The following is a 7042-nucleotide window of genomic DNA, read 5'->3' on the forward strand; positions in this document are numbered from 1 at the left end:
GTTACAACAATGTTCATTTCTCTTAATCATTTGCTGTAATATTTTGTTTGTTAATTGCATTTCTTAATGCTGAAAGTCATTTGTTCAGATCTTTTGAACACTTAGCTAGGAAATAGTTCTTATTTCTGTATCAATTTCCTAGGGGCAGATTTTATTCTCAGTTATTTGATTAAACCATTTTTCCCAATCTAGTTTCTTTTGGTTTTTTGTGCAAGATCTATTTTCTCTATTATGAATACCTTTATCCCCTGGCTTAGAATTCTGCTTATAATTGTGAAAGTCATCTCCTTTTATATTCCTATTATCACCCAATTTTTTGGATGGTGTTTTTTTTTAAACAGTAGGTTGAGAATCTATTTAGAATTTATTTTAGAAATAAATGCTGATCTAAATATTTTCTGCCAACTTATGATCAGTTTTCCTGGTAATTTTTGTCAAATAAGGAGGGTCATGGTTTTAACAGTAGGTACTGAATAGATGACTAGCATCAATTTTAAAAATAACCACTAGAGTGGTTAAGAGATTCATAAGGTGAAATTGAAGCAAATCATTCTGCAAGTGAAAAAAGAAGTGGAGTTGTTACCCTGGAAAAAAATGTATGAGGTGACAATAGGCCTCTATCACAAGACCTGAAAAGAAAGGTTCATTTTGTTTCAGGAGTTTGGGTTTAAAAATGAAATGATTTTGGAAAAATTATAATGTTGATGTGCAGTTTCAAGTAGCATGCTTTTCAGGCCTGCTGATCAATGCAGGATTGGTACAACTACATAGATAAGCACCTTAAAATGAAATCTTGGTTCTTAGCATAAGTGAGTTCTTTAATAATGATGCATTTGAGAAGTATTTCTTTCTTGTACATTCCTGAAAGCTTATGAGAAACTTCATAGAAGTAGGTTGTGAGCCATGTATGGAAAAGTGGTGTTTGATAATTTCCATTTCCACAGTAGTGATTTTCTAGGTTACATGTTCCTTAAGTGGTTGATGTTTTAACTTTTCCATTTTTATCTGTACCTCAACAAAGTTTTTCAAAATGTCATGAAGTTCCTTACACAACATCTCAAGTTCCTCATTATATTTTGGATGTATCTTTTGAGAAATAAAAGCCAGAAGCAATGCTCTTGCATTCTAATTCTATCTTGTCTTCAGCAAGTGCATTGATTTTACTATTTTCTATTTTGTTTGCAACAAAAAACCCCAAAGTGTTGAGAATCTCCCATTTCAATAATAAATTGTGCCAAACTGCAGCATTGTCCCTAATTTTTCTGGCACTAACAGTTTAGACAAGTTCTTTTGGGAGTAACCAAGCCAGAGGTTTTTTATTTGTGATTTTAGCAAAGCCAGAGTAGGTTGGAGGAAGTTCAAAGGAAGATCTAAACACTTTTTACATTTTTTAAAAACACAGATATGAATTTTGTGGCCTATTGTTTCTGGGATAAAACAAAAACTTTGGATATGGCTATGACCCTTCCCAATATGACTCCCATATACCCTTTCAGTCTCATTGCATTTCACTCTTCCTCATTGTCTATTCCAGTAAAATTGGTCTAGTAGCTATTTCCTATACAAGGTATTATATCTCTCATTTCCTTGCTTTTGCAAAGTGTCTCTATATCTTGAATATATCCCCTTCTCTCTTTTGTCTGTTAGACTCCCTAGCTTCCTTCCAAGCACAGCTTTTACATGAAGCTTTTGCTGTCCCCATCCCAACACATACCCTCATTAGATATTAGTAATCTCTGTGTCCTAAAACTTTTTTGTATTTATCACTATGTTTTAAGAGATGTTCAGGGAGGACCAGGACCTCTGTTGTAAGGGCTCTCTGAGCTCTTTCCGGGGATGCTCATCCAGCTTAGGTATCCACATATCACCCAACTTTCAGGTGTGGCTCTAAGAAGCTGTAACATATACAGCAGTCACACCAAAGTAAAACCCAAGCATGTGAAGACTTCCTTTGATAGAATGGATGGGTGAGAACAATTTGCTCTGAGAGCAATAAAAGCAGATAAAGCAGGCTCTTTGGAGTTCTTAGAGTTTAATCACACAACAGACATCAAGGTCATCCATTGCATCCAGGACCATAACCTGTCATTATGGTTTTTGTCTTGCCAATGGATTTTAATGACCCTGAAAGAGAAAGACTGAGGACTTTGTGCAACTCTAAGTCACTTAATTCCAATTCATAGATAAATCAAGACATCATCCTGTGATCCCATTGTCCTCTTTGAAAACAAAGGATGAACAAATGTAGGGGAGTGTACTATGTAGGGGACAATTAGGTGGCACAATGGATAGGATGTTGGATCTGGAGACAGGAAGACATGAGTTCAAATCCACACTCTTACACTTACAAGCTATGTAATCCTGGACAAGTCACTTATCTCTGTTTGCCTCAAGAAAATCCCAAATTGGATCATGAAGAATCAGATGTGACTGAAAGAACATAGAATGAAGTACTAGATATGAATTTCTTTCAAAAACATAGAAAGTAGTATTCTATTTGAATTTCTCTCCTCCTGCCACATCTCTCAGCATGAGTAATATATTTTCTTGCACTTTTCTTCCCACTGTGTGTCACTTTCCCATTATTATGGATATTGCTAAAGAAGTTCCTAAGCAGAAAAATTCTAATGCAATTATATAACTTTCTCTGCAAACAAGAGCATTTGGAAAACGTGGCCTTTAATTGCAAAGCTGGAAGGATTTAGTTAATCTTCCTTTTCTCTATTTCATGCAGGACATCCTTGCTAGCACTAGTGAATGGCACTTTAGATAATCATAGGTCTCCCTATTTTGTACTTCATTTAATGTTATTACTCAGAATATTACAGTTATTTTATGCTTATTATGAAGTTTAATATCATTTTAATATACATATTACATATAGCATATGTATACATATATACACAGAGCAAACATGCTGACTATGCAGACTTTTCAAAGATACATTATTTTCCTACCAATGCAAGGGTTTTTAATTTTAAAAATCAATAAATTATAGTTACAACAGTTATAATATTTTCCATACTTCTTAGTCATGTTTAACTATAAAGTCTCTAAACTGTGTATTACTATAAAGATCTGGAGGCAGCCTGTTAAAGTGAATAGAATATTGACTACTTTTGGAAGTTCCAGATTCAAACTCTACTTCTGACACTATATCTTTATACTTTGGTTTTGTCACAATTTCTCTGGATCTTACTTTCTTCATTCATAAAATTAAGAGTTAGACAAACTTGCCCCTAAGGTCCCATACCAACTCTTTGCTATGATTCTATACATTCACTATAGAAAATTATCTGGGAAAGCATGCAAAATTATTTTGCATGTTTTCATCAAAGATGATGCTCCTGTTATGTACATGAACTATTCTTACCAAGATGAAAAAGTAAGCATATGGATTAGTAGTTGCTGATGTCTCCTTGGTAGCTTTGTATTTTTCCAGAGTTTGTATTGGATCCTGGAGGCAATTGTTTTGCTTCTCCTTTGTTTAAAAAAAAAGACTAATAATAGCAGAGAGTGACATCTTCATTTGAGCATGAATTGGATTTCAGTGAGATAGAGTTGCACAAAGTCATCAACTTCACTATTTCTTCCAGAATCATCAAATTCCACTTGGCAAAGCCAAGATGACTGGCAAAAGCCCACAGATGCAAAGAATGACTTTTACATCTTCCATGTCTGACTAAGCTCTAAGAGCTCCACAATGCCTGTTTCAACTGCCTTCATGGCTTTTGGAACAGCCCTTAAAAGGCCTAGAAAGCCTTCATACCAGAGATACTAGTTCTCCGAATAGCCCATACACTCCATTGGCAACTGGGAACCACTAAAATAGGAGATTGATATGATCATAACTGCTCTTAATAATCTGAAAAGTATGTCAAAAATTCAAAAACAATAAATTTAATAAATACTTGTTAGTTTGTTGACTTGTTATTTATTTACTTAAAAAATTTAACTTGGTAGAATAAAATTCTGTTTTAAAAGGTCTCCTTTGCCTCCTATGTATATATTAAAATTAAATACAAATTCTGGAAAGATTTTAATAGAAGTAACTTGTTTTGCTCGTCCTCTCTTTATTAATATCAAATGAGTCCTGAAACAGGCTAAATATGCTTGTCATCCATGTAGAATACTTTCATGGAAGAGCTCCTGTGGAAAGAAGAATTACAGGACGTCCGCTAGATGTTCCTGTTTGAATTTGACATTGTATTGATCAGATCAAGCCCTGGACCACCACAGGATTTCCTGTATAAGATCCATAATTACTCAAGAAAGTTAGTCTATCTACATAGGAAAATGCAAGTAGATGAAAAATGCCTCTTGTCTAGACTATAATTTACATAGTCTATATGACTATAGAGCTCTTTCATCAGCATAAAGGTCTTGGTTGTAGACACTGTCAATAGTGTTTATTTACACTATTTCAGTCACATCTATTATGAAGTTTAGTATCATTTAATAAATATGTTATGTGTTTATATATATATATATGTATATATATATACATATATATATATATATATATACACACACACATATACATAAGCCCATGTACACATACACACATATATAGCAAACATATTGACTAAGGATACCTTTCAAAGGTACATTATTTTCATACCAAGCTAAGAGCTTTTAATTTAAAAATTAATAAATTATACACACAACAGATATAATATTTGCTCTACTTCTTAGTTGTGTATAACTATAAAGTCTCCAAAGTGTGTATAACTATAAATATATGGAGGTGGCTTATAGTTCTGACTGGTTTTAGAGAATTGAATCCAGAATTAAATAGGAGGAAGTGAGCAAATTATATTGCCCTTGGGAATTATAGGAGTCAGGCTGTAATATTATCATTGAAAGAAAGAATCATATATTTAATACATCTCATTCTTGTGATCATGTTATTGTGAGCTATGGAACAGTAAAGTTTCTGAAGAATTGAAGTAAAAGATAACCCAAAGAATATTAAAATGGCAATATAGTAGGTGAGAGCAAATTGAAACACTTTACAAATGAATGATTATAAACAAGTATTATAAAATATATTGCAAGAAAATATATGATTTGAAAAATAAATGACCAGTAATGGAAATAGAGTGGGAAATAAACCAATAGACAATCCAAGTGTTCCATCCCTCTATTCAAGGTGAAAAGAATGCAAAGAAATTCCCCAATACTTTGTGTGGACCTCCCAGAATAATTTATAGTAGGGCTTTGATGCAGAATAGGTATGCATAGATGGGAGAATCTTTGCATCATTTCAAGGAGTACCAACATTGATGAATTAAGTTACATCCTCGAAATATTTTGATGGATTTATTTTTTTTTCCCCTGAGGCTGGGGTTAAGTGACATGCCCAGGGTCACACAGCTAGGAAGTGTTAAGTGTCTGAGACCGGATCCTCCTGAATTCAGGGCTGGTGCTCTATCCACTGTGCCACCTAGCTGCCCCTGATTTATTTTTAGCACCTTAGATAGTTGAGATATTTGAAGTGCTAAGAAGCAATAGGAGCTGAAAGATAATGACTATTTGATGGCAGAACAAAAGCACCATAGATCACAAATCTACAGGGTAAAAACATAGCTATTAGTTATCTTGTCTTATTTTTTATAGGATAACTATTGCATTGATCAGGAATAAGGAGGTCCTTTGTCATAAAAGATTTTTCTTCTAATCGATGTAATTCAATTCAACAAAAATCTATTATATACATAGGATATCCAAGGAGCTATGGTACTTACATACTATGAACATAAAAACAAAAACAGAGCAATTCCTGCCCTCACTGAGCTTATATTCAATTTCAGATCAAGAATTGTTTTGTAATCATGGGCCAATTTTTTCAACTCATGAACTGCATATAGCACTTTTTAAGTGTTTGCTATAATAATAATAATAATAATATATATATATATATATATAATTCATAGAAGAATATGTTCTGGCAGATTCATTTCTCTTGAATTCATTTCTCAGAATCTTAGATAATCTGACCAGGTACAAAATAATATATGCATTCAATCCGTAAATTTGAGTTTCATAGGAAAGGCACACCAGCATGACCCTTTTTCTCAGTAATTGTCAAGTTGTCCCTTTGGGTAATAGAACTCATCTTTGGTGGGCCCCTGTTTTATCTAGGGCATTTCCCCCTCCCTTTGAATACAATTCCACATCCAACTTGTCCTTCAAATAATTTGTCCTTTGCATATCTCAGCTACCAACATATTTTCAAATCCAACTCAGCCCTCAGATAATTTGTTCTCTTTCTATATCTCAGCTACATACTCCCAAATCCCAATGTCTGACTTCTGCTGCCAGTGAACAGAGATCTACTGCCTCTTGGGGCACCAATAAATCTTCTTTGGCTAAGGACAGTTTTCACTGGGAGAGGTTAGAATGCTTAATAGCTATCATTTGCTGAATAATTAAAACAATGATTTCCAATCGCTCTTGGGCATGCAAATGTAGAAAAACCTCTTTGGAGTCCCATCTTATATAACTTGTTTGCTATAAATCACATAGTGTACTGCCCAATACAGAGCCAGACACATAATGAGGGTTTAATAAACGCTGGCTGATTGACAGCATAATGCTGCTTTTTTCTGTCTAATGTTTCTTTGGGATTTTCTAAAATTTGGACTTAACAGCTATCTTTCCAGCATATCTTTCATATTGTCCTCCCTGTTTATGAGTTATAGATATAAAACACACCTTTATTTTATCACCCACAGTGTGTTGGGCTGTTTTTACATCCTAGTAGCATATGTGGGCATGGAGTAAAAAGAGCTTCCCCAGATCATCAACTGGGTGGGTATATTTAAAAAGCAATGGAAAAACAGAGAGAAGAGTAAGAATACCAAACTCTAATCAGATACATCATGAAATGGCTCCATTTAATCTTGTCTTCATCTCTTGTTTTCTTTCCCCTGTGCTCCAATTGGCTTGATTTTGTGAGTTTGATGGCAGGATTACCCTCTTGGTGATTTTCTGTTTTATAAGCTAGTTTGTTGATGACTTATAATTTCTAATTGCCTTC

General features: G+C 34.0%; 1 pseudogene; it reads right to left on the reverse strand.

Annotated features, from left to right (window-relative positions):
- Positions 1 to 653: 653 nt before the first annotated feature.
- On the reverse strand, positions 654 to 1310 carry LOC141549726 (cyclin-dependent kinase 2-interacting protein pseudogene; annotated as a pseudogene).
- Between the last annotated feature and the right edge of the window lie 5732 nt (positions 1311 to 7042).

This window comes from Sminthopsis crassicaudata, chromosome 1, assembly GCF_048593235.1.
Source record: "Sminthopsis crassicaudata isolate SCR6 chromosome 1, ASM4859323v1, whole genome shotgun sequence".
In the NCBI taxonomy this organism is placed as follows: Eukaryota; Metazoa; Chordata; class Mammalia; order Dasyuromorphia; family Dasyuridae; genus Sminthopsis; species Sminthopsis crassicaudata.